Source organism: Cebus imitator, unplaced genomic scaffold (assembly GCF_001604975.1).
Source record: "Cebus imitator isolate Cc_AM_T3 unplaced genomic scaffold, Cebus_imitator-1.0 Scaffold289, whole genome shotgun sequence".
NCBI lineage: Eukaryota > Metazoa > Chordata > Mammalia > Primates > Cebidae > Cebus > Cebus imitator.
The window spans coordinates 2,648,250-2,659,297 of NW_016107604.1; positions in this window are offsets into that span (position 1 = coordinate 2,648,250).

Here is an 11,048-nt window from a genome sequence, read left to right on the forward strand (position 1 = left end):
AATGGAATTGAAAGAAATGGAGAATGGAATGGAATGGAATGGACAATGGAAGGAAATGGATTGGAAAATGGAATGGAGAATGGAATGGAATGGAATGGAATGGAATGCAGAAAGGAAAGGAGAATGGAATGGAGAATAGAATGAAATGGAATGATATGGAATGGAATGGAGAATGGAATTGAGTGGAATGGAATGGAATGGAAAGTAATGTTGAATGGAATGGAGTGGAATGGCATGGAATGGAGAAAGGAATAGAGTGGAAAGGAATGGAATGGAGTGGAATGCAATGGAGAATGGAATGGAATGGAAAACAGAACGGAGAATGCAACGGAGAATGGAATGTAATTGAATGAAACAGAGAATGGAACGGAATGGAATGGAATGGAGAATGAGATGGAATGGAATGGAGAATGGAAGGAAATGGAATGGAATGGAGAATGGAATGGAATGGAATGGAATGGAGAATAGAATAGAAAGGAATGGAATGGAGAATGGAATGGAATGGAATAGAATGGAGAACGGAATCAAAGGAATGGAATGGAGAATCGAATGGAATGGAATGGAATGGAAAATGGAATGAAATGGAAGAGAATGGAATAGAGAAAGGAATAGAATGGAATGGAATGGAGAATGGAATGGAATGGAAAATCAAAAGGAAAGAAATAGAGAATTGAATTGAATGTAATGAAATGGAATTGAATGGAGAATGGAATGGGGTGGAATGGAATGGAATGTAACAGAATGGACAATGGAATGGAATGGAATGGAATTGAATGAAGAATGGAATGGAATGAAAAGAATGGAATGGAATGGAACAGAATGGAGAATGGAATGGATAATGTAATGGAATAGAATGCAGAAGGGAATGGAGTGGAATGGAATGGAATGAAAATTGGAATGCAGTGGAATGGAATGGAATGCAATGGAATGGAGAATAGAATAGAATGGAATGAAATGGAATGGAATGGAAATGAAAATGGAATGGAATAAAAAATGGAATAAAAGGAAATAAAATGGAGAAGGGAATGGAATGGAACGGAATGGAATGTTGAAAGGAATGGAATGAAGAATGGAAGGGAATTAAAAGGCAAGGAGAATGAAATGGAATGGAATGGAATTGAATGGATAATGGATTGAAATGGATTGGAAAATGGAATGGAGAATGGAATGGAATAAAATGGAATGGAGACATGGCAAATGGAATGGAATGAAAAGGAATGGAATAGAGAAAGGAATAGAATGGAATGGAATGGAGAATAAAAAAAAGGAATGGAGAATGGAATTGAATGGAATAAAATGGAGAATGGAAGGGAGTGGAATGGAATGGAATGGAATGGAAAGGAATGGAGAATGGAATGGATTGGAATAGAATGGAGAATTGAATAGAATGGAAAATGGAATGTGGAATGGAGAATGGAATGAAATGGATTGGAGAATGGAATGGATTGGAAGGCAGAAGGGAAGGGAGAATGGAATCGAGAAAGGAATGAAATGGAATGATATGGAATGGAATGGTGAATGGAGTGGAGTGGAATGGAATGGAATGGAAAGGAATGAAGAATGGAATGGAGTGGGATGGCATGGAATGGAACGGAGAATAGAACGGAATGGAATGCAAAGGAGAATAGAATAGAATGGAATGGAAAATTGAATGGAGAATGGAATGGAATCAAATGAAATGGAGAATGAAATGCAATGGAATGGAGGATGGAAGGTAACAGAATGAAAAAGAGAATGGAATGGAAATGAATAGAATGGAATGGAATAGAATGGAAAAGAGAATGGAAGGGAATTGAATGGACAATGGAACAAAAGGAATGGAATGGAGAATAGAATAGAATACAATGAGTTGAGAATGGAATGGAATGGAGAATGGAATGGAATGGAATGCAGAACGGAATGGAGAATGGAATGGAGAACAGAATGAAATGCAATGATATGGAATGGAATGGACAATGGTATGGGGTGGAAAGTAATGAATAGAGAATGGAATGGAGAATGGAATGGAATTTAAGGCAGAAATGAATGGAGTGGAATGGCATGGAATGAAGAATGGAATAGAGTGGAATGGAATGGAGTGGAATGGAGAATGGAATGGAATCGAAAAGAGGATGGAATGGAATGGAGTGGACAACAGAATGGAAAGGAATGGAATGGAGAATAGAATGGAATAGAATGAGTCAAGAATGTAATGGAATGGAGAACAGAATGGAGAAAATAATGGAATGGAATAAAATGGAGAATAGAATGGAATTGAATGGAGAATGGAATGGATTGGAATAGAATGGAGAATGGAATAGAATGGACAATGGAATGTGGAATGGAGAATGGAATGAAATGGATTGGAAAATGGAATGGAGAATGGAATGAATTGGAAGGCAGAAGGGAATGGAGACTGGAATGGAGAAAAGAATGAAATGGAATGGAATGGTGAATGGAGTTGAGTGGAATGGAATGGAATGGAAAGGAATGCAAAATGGAATGGAGTGGAATGGCATGGAATGGAGAATGGAACGGAAAGGAATGCAATGGAGAATAGAATAGAATGGAATGGAAAATTGAATGGAGAATGGAATGGAATCAAATGAAACGGAAAATGGAATGGAATGGAATGGAGAATGAAATGGAATGGAATGGAATGGAGAATGAAATGGAATGGAATGGAGAACGAAATGGAATGGAATGGAGAATGGAAGGTAACAGAATGAAAAAGAGAATGGAATGGAGAATGGAAGGGAAATGAATGGAATGGGGAATGGAATGGAATAGAATGGAAAAGAGAATGGAAGGGAATTGAATGGACAATGGAACAAAAGGAATGGAATGGAGAATAGAATAGGATACAACGAGTTGAGAATATAATGGAATGGAGAGTGGAATGGAATGGAATGCAGAACGGAATGGAGAATGGAATGGAGAACAGAATAAAATGCAATGATATGGAATGGAATGGACAATGGTATGGGGTGGAAAGTAATGAATAGAGAATGGAATGGAGAATGGAATGGAATGTAAGGCAGAAATGAATGGAGTGGAATGGCATGGAATGAAGAATGGAATAGAGTGGAATGGAGAATGGAATGGAAACGAATGGAATGGAGAATGGAATGCAATCAAAAAAAGAATGGAATGGAATGGAGTGGACAACCGAATGGAAAGGAATGGAATGGAGAATGCAATGGAATGGAGAATAGAATGGAATAGAATGAGTCGAGAATGTAATGGAATGGAGAACGAAATGGAGAAAATAATGGAATGGAATAAAATGGAGAATAGAATGGAATTGAATGGAGAATTGAATGGATTGGAATAGAATGGAGAATGGAATGACATTGAATGGAATGGAATGGCGTGGCATTGAATGGAATGGAGTGGAATGGAACGGAATAGAGAATGGAATGAAATGGAATGGAGTGGAGAATAGAATGGAATGGAATGGAATGAAATTGAGAATGGAACGTAATGGAAGGGAAGGGAACGGAGAATGGAATGAAATGGAATGGAGAATAGAATATAAAGGAATGGAAAGGAGAATTGAATGGAGAATGGATTGGAATGCAAGGGAGAGTGGAATGGAAAACAGAATGGAAGGGAATGGAATGGAGAATGAAATGGACTGAAATGGAAAAGAGAATAGAATGGAATGGAATGGATAATGGAATGCAATGGAATGGAATGGAGTGCAATGGAATGGAGAATCGAACGGAATGGGAATAGAATGCAAAGGAATGAGTTGAGAATGGAATGTAATGGAGAATGAAATGGAATGGAATGCAAAAAGGATGAGAGAATGGAGGAGAATGGAATGGATAATGGAATGGAATCGACTGAGATGGAGAATGGAATGGAATGGAAAATGAAAAGGAATGGAAAGGAGAATGGAATAGAAAGGAATGGAATGGTAAATGAAATGGAATGGAATGTAATGGAAAAAAGAATGGAATGGAATGGAAAGGAATGGAGAATGGAATGGAATGGAAAGGAAGGGAGAATGGAATGGAATGGAATGAGTCATGAATGGAATGGAATGGAATGGAGAATGGAATGGAATGAAAAGGAATGGAAAAAGGAATAGAATGGAATGGAATGGAGAATGGAATGGAATGCAGAATAGAAAGGAAAGAAATGGAGAATGGAATGAAATGGAATGGAATGGAGAATGGAAGGGAGTGGAGTGGAGTGGAATGGAATGGAATGGTATGGAATGGAATGGAGAAGGGAATGGATTAGAATAGAATGGAGAATGGAATAGAATGGACAATGGAATGTGGAATGGAGAATGGAATGAAATGGATTGGAAAATGGAATGGAGAATGGAAGGGATTGGAATGCAGAAGGGAACGGAGAATGGAATGGAGAAAGGAATCAAACGGAATGATATGGAAGGGAATGGTGAATGGAGTGGAGTGGAATGGAATGGAAAGGAATGCAGAATGGAATGGAATCAAATGAAATGGAGAATGGAATGGAGAATGAAATGGAGAATGGAATGGAGAATGAAATAGAATAGAAAATGGAATGGAATGGAAGGGAAAAGAGAATTGAATGCAGAAGGGATTGGAATGGAATGGAATGGAAAGGAGTGAAATGGAGAATGGAGTGGAATGGAGAACAGAATGCAAAAGAATGAGTTGAGAATGGACTGGAATATAGAATGGAATGAAATGGAATGGAATAAAATAGAGAAAGGAATGGAATGGAATAGAAAGAAGAATGGAATGGAATGGAGAACGGATTGGAGAATGGAATGGAATGGAATACAGAATGGAATGGAATGGAGAATAGAAAGGAAAGGAATTGAGAATGGAATTGAAAGGAATGGAGAATGAAATGGAATGGAGAATGAAATGAAATCACATGAAAAATGGATCGGAGAAAGGCATGGAATGGAATGGAGAATGGAAAGGAATGGAATAGAAGGGAGAATGGAATGGAATGGACTATGGAATGTAGAATGGAGAATGGAATGGAAAGGAGAATGGGGTGGAGAATGTAATATAATGTAATGCAATGGAATGGAATGCAGAATTGAATGGAGTGGAATGGAATAAAATGAAAATTGGAATGCAGTGGATTGGAATGGAATGGAGTGGAACGCAATGCAATGGAGAATGGCATAGAATGGAATGGAATGAAATGAAACGGAAAGGAAAATGGAGTGGAAGAAAAAATGGACTGAAGTGAAATAAAATGGACAATGGAACAGAATGGAACGTTGAAGGGAATGGAATAAAGAATGGAATGGAATAGAAAGAAATGGAGAATGGAATTGAATGGAACAGAATGGACAATGGAATGAAATGGATTGGAAAATGGAATGGAGAGTGGAACGGAAAGGAATGGAATCAAATGAAATGGAGAAGGTAATGGAATGGAATGGAGAATGAAATGGAATTGAATGGAGATTGGATGGAAATGGAATGGAAAGGAGAATGGAATGGAATGGAATGGAATGGAGAATGGAATGGAATGTAGAATGGAATGGAAGGGAATGTAAAGGAGAATGGAATGGAGAATGGAATGAAATGGAAAGGAATGGAGAATGGAATGGAATGGAATGAGTTGAGAAGGGAATGGAATGGAGAGAGGAATGAAATGGAACAGAATGGAATAGAGAAAGGAATAGAATGGAATGGAATGGAGAATGGAATGGAATGGAGAATGTATTATGGAATGTAGAATGGAATTGAATGGAATGAAGAATGGAATGGAATGAAAAGGAGAATGGAATGGAGTGGAACAGAATGGAGAATAGAATGGAGAATGGAATGGAATGGAATGGAATGGAATGGAATAGAAAGGAATGGAATGTAGAATGGAATGGAATGGAATGTAAAGGAGAATGGAATGGAGAATGGAATGCAATGGAAAGGAATGGAGAATGGAATGGAATGGAATGTGTTGAGAATGGAATGGAATGAAATGGAACAGAATGGAATAAAGAAAGGAAGAGAATGGAATGGAATGGAGAATGGAATGGGGAATGTATTACGGAATGTAGAATGGAATTGAAAGGAATGAAGAATGGAATGGAATGAAAAGGAGAATGGAATGGAGTGGAACAGAATGGAGAATATAATGGAGAATGTAATGTAATGTAATGTAATGTAATGTAATGTAATGTAATGTAATGTAATGTAATGCAGAATGGAATGGAGTGGAATGGTATGGAATGAAAATAGGAATGCAGTGGAATGGAATGGAATGGAGTGGAATGCAATGGAACGGAGAATGGAATGGAATGGAATGGAAACGAAAATGGAATGGAAACAAAAATGGAATAAAAAGCAATAAAATGGAGAAGGGAACGGAATGGAATGTTGAAAGGAATGGAATGAAGAATAGAAGAAAATTGAAAGGCAAGGAGAATGGAATGGAATGGAATGGAGAATGGAATGAAATAGATTGGAAATGGAATGGAGAATGGAATGGAATAAAATGGAATGCAGAATGGAATAGATAAAAGAATGCATTGGAATGAAATGGAATGGAATGGAGAAGGGAATGGTGTGAAAAGGAATGAAATGGAGAATGGAATGGGGAATGGAATGGAACTGAATACAAAATGTAATGGTGTGGAATGGCATGGAATGGAGAAAAGAATGGAGTGGAATGTAAAGGAATGGAGAATGGAAAGGAATAGAATGGAATGGAATGGAATGGAATGGAATGGAATGGAAATTGCAATGGAATGGAATGGAAAATGGAAAGGAGAATGGAATGGAATGGAATATAGAATGTAGAATTGAATGTAGAATGGAATTGAATGGAATGAAGAATGGAATGAAATGAAAAGGAGAATGGAATGGAAGGGAACAGAATGGAGAATGGAATGGAGAATGTAATGTAATAGAATGGAATGGAATGCAGAGTGGAATGGAATGGAATGAAAATGGGAATACAGTCAAATGCAATGGAATGGAGTGGAATGCAATGGAATGGAGAATAGAATAGAATGGAATGGAAACGAAAATGAAATGGGATCAAAAATGGAATAAAAGGAAATAAAATGGAGAAGGGAACGGAATGGAATGGAATGGAATGAAGAATGCAAGAAAATTGAAAGGCAAGGAGAACGGAATGGAATGGAATGGAGAATGGAATGAAATAGATTGGAAAATGAAATGGAGAATGGAATGGAATAAAATGGAATGGAGAATGGAATCGAGAATGGAATGGATAACAGAATGCAATGGAATGAAATGGAATGGAATTGAGAAGGGAATGGAGTGAAAAGGAATGAAATGGAGAATGGAATGGAATGGAATGGAGAATGGAATGGAATACAGAATGGAATGGAGTGGAATGGCAAGGAATGGAGAAAAGAATAGAGTGGAATGTAATGGAATGGAGAATGGAATGGAATGGAGAATGCAATAGAATGGAATGGAAAATGGAAAGGAGAATAGAATGGAATGGAATGTCGAATGTAGAATGGAATGTAGAATGGAATTGAATGAAATAAAGAATGGAATGGAATGAAAAGGAGAATGGAATGGAATGGAACACAATAGAGAATGGAATGGAGAATGTAATGTAATGTAAAGAATTGAAATACAGAATGGAATGGTGTGGAATGGAATGGAATGAAAATTGGAATACAGTGGAATGGAATGGAATGGAGTGGAATGCAATGGAACGGAGAATAGAATAGAATAGAATAGAATAGAATAGAATGGAAAGGAAAGGAAAGGAATGGAAACGAAAATGGAATCGTTTCAAAAATGGAATAAAAGGAAATCAAATGGAGAAGGGAACAGAATGGAATGGAATGGAATGTTAAAAGGAATGGAATGAAGATTGGAAGAAAACTGAAAGGAAAGGAGAATGGAATGGAATAGAATGGAAAATGGAACGAAATATGTTGGAAAATGGAATGGAGAATGCAATTCAATAAAATGGAATGAAGAATAGAATGGAGAATGGAATGAATAATAGAATGCAATGGAATGCAATTGAGAGGGAATGGAGAGAAAAGGAATGAAATGGAGAATGGATGGGAAAATGGAATGGAATGGAATACAGAATGGAATGGAGTGGAATGGCATGGAATGGAGAGAAGAATGGAGTGGAATGTAATGGAATGGAGAATGGAATGGAATGGAATGGAGAATGGAATGGAAAGGAATGAAATGGACAATTGAATGGAATGGAATAAAAAGGAGAATGGAATGGAATGGAAGAGAATGCACAATGGAATGGAATGGAATGGAGAATGGAATGGAATTCAACGAAAAAAATGGAAAAAGGAATGGAATGGAATGGAGAAACGAATGGAATGGAGAAAGGAAAGGAATGGAATGAAGAATGGAATGGAATGGAATGGAATGAAATGGAGTGGAATGGACAATGGAATTGAGTGGAATGGAATCAAATGTTATGGAATGGAATGGAGAATGGAATGGAACGGAATAGAATAGATAATGGAATGGAATGGAAAATGGAATGGAATGAAAAGTGGAATGGAATGGAATGGGGAATGGAATGGAATGGAATGGAATGGAATGGAATGGAAAGGAAAGGAAAGGAGAATGAAGTGGAATCGAAAATGCAATGAAATGGAATGAAATGGAGAATGGAATGGAATGGAATGGAATGTTGAATAGAATGGAATAGAGGATGGAATGGAATTGAAAGAAATGGAGAATGGAATGGAGTGCAGAATGCAATGAAATAGTCTGGAAAATGGAATGGAGAATGGAATGAAATGGAATATAATAAAAAATGGAATTGAATGGAATGTAGAATGGAATGGAATGGAATGGAATGGAGAACGGAATGAAATAGATTGGAAAATGAAATGGAGAATGGAATGCAAAGGAATTGAGAATGGAATGGAGAATTGTAGGGAGAATGCAATGGAACGAAATTGAATGGAGCAGAGAATGGAATGGAATGGAATGAAAATGGAATGGAGAATGGAATGGAATGGACAATGGAATGGAGTGGAATGGAATGGAATGGAGAATGGAATGGAATGCAATGGAGAATGGAATGGAATGCAGAATGGAAAGGAGTGAAATTGAATGGAATGGAGAAAAAATGGAGTGGAATGCAATGGTATGGAGAATGGAAAGAACTGGAATACAGTGGATAATGGAAGGGAATGGAATCGCAAATTGAACGGAGAATGGAATGGAATGGAATGGAGAATGGAACGAATTGGAATAAAATGGAATGGAGAATGGTATAAAATGGAATGGAGAATGGAATGGAAAGGAATGCAGAACGGAATGGGGTGGAATGGAATGGACTGGAGAATGGAATGGAGTGGAATGGGATGGAATGAAAAATGGAATGGAGAAGAGAATGGAATGGAATAAAATGGAAAGGAAAATGGAATGGAATGGAATGGAAAGCAGAATTGAATGGAAAATGGATTGGAATGAAATGGAATGGAGAACGTAATGCAAAGGAGAGTGGAATTCAATGGAACAAAGAATGGAATGGAATGGAGAATTGAATGGAATGGAGAATAGAATGGAAATGAATGAGTCAAGAAAGGAATGGTATGGAGAATGGAATGAAATGGAAGGGAATGGAATGGAATGGAGAATGGAACGGAATGGAGAATGGAATGGAATGAAGAACTGAATGTGATGAAATATAATGCATTGTAGAATACAATGGAGTTGAATGAAATGGAGTGGAATGATATGGAATGGAAGGGAAAAGGGAATGGAATTTAATATAATAAAGAATGGAATGGAATGGAATGGAATGGAATGGAGAATGGAATGTAAAGGAGAATGGAATGCAAAGGAAGGGAGAATAGAATGGAATGGAATGGAGAATGGAATGGAATGGAGAGTAGAATGGAAAAGGATGAGTTGAGAACAGAATGGAATGGAGAATGGAATAAAATGGAAAGGAATGGAGAAATGAGTGGAATGGAATGGAGAATGGAATAGAATGGAATGGCATGGAGAATTGAATGTCATGGAAAGGAATGAAATGAAGAATGGAATGGAATGGAAAGGAATGCAAAGTTGTGGGATGGAATGGAATGAAGAATAGAATGGAATGCAATATAATAGAGAATGGAATGGAATTGAATGAACAATGGAATGGAATGGAATGTAGAACAGAATGGAATGAAGTCGAATGGAATGGAGAATGGTATGTAATGGAATGGAGAATGGAATGCAATGGAATGGAAAGAAATGGAATGGACTATAAAATGGAGTGCAACGTAGTGGAATTGAGAATGGAATGGAGAGGAATTGAATGGAATGGAGTAGAATCGAATGGAATGGAGAATGGAATAGAGTGTAATGGCGAGAGAAATGCAATGGAATGGAATGGAGAATAGAGTGGAATGAAGAATGTAATGGAATGGAGAATGTAACGGAGTAGAGAATGGAATGGACAATGGATTGAAGTTGAATGGAATGGAATGGAATGGAGAATGGAATGGGCTGGAATGGAATGGAATGGAATGGAATGGAGAATGGAAGGAATGGAATGAAAGGGAATAAAATGAAATGGAGAATAGAATGGAATGAAATGGAATGGAACAGAGAATGGAATGGAATGGAATGGAGAATGGAAAGGAATGGAGAATGGAATGGAATGGAGAATTGAATGCCATGTAAAGGAATGGAATGAAGAATGGAATGAATGGAAAGGAGTGGGATGGAATGGAATGAAGAATGGAATGGAATGGAATATAAGAGAGAATGGAATGGAATTGAATGGGCAATGTAATGGAATGGAATGTAGAATGGAATGGAATGAAGTGGAATGAAATGGAGAATGCTATGTAATGGAATGAAGAATGGAATGCAATGGAATGGAAAGAAGAATGGAATGAAATGGAATGGAGTATATAATGGAGTGCAACGTAGTGGAATGGAGAATGTAATGAAGAGGAATTGAATGGAATGGAGTGGAATGGAATGGAATGGAGAATATAATGGAATATGGAATGGAATAGAATGGAATGGGGCAAAACACCCAGCTAGCACCAAAATGGCAGTATCAAATTCACACATAACAATATTAACCCTAAATGTAAATGGACTAAATGCCCCAATCAAAAGACACAG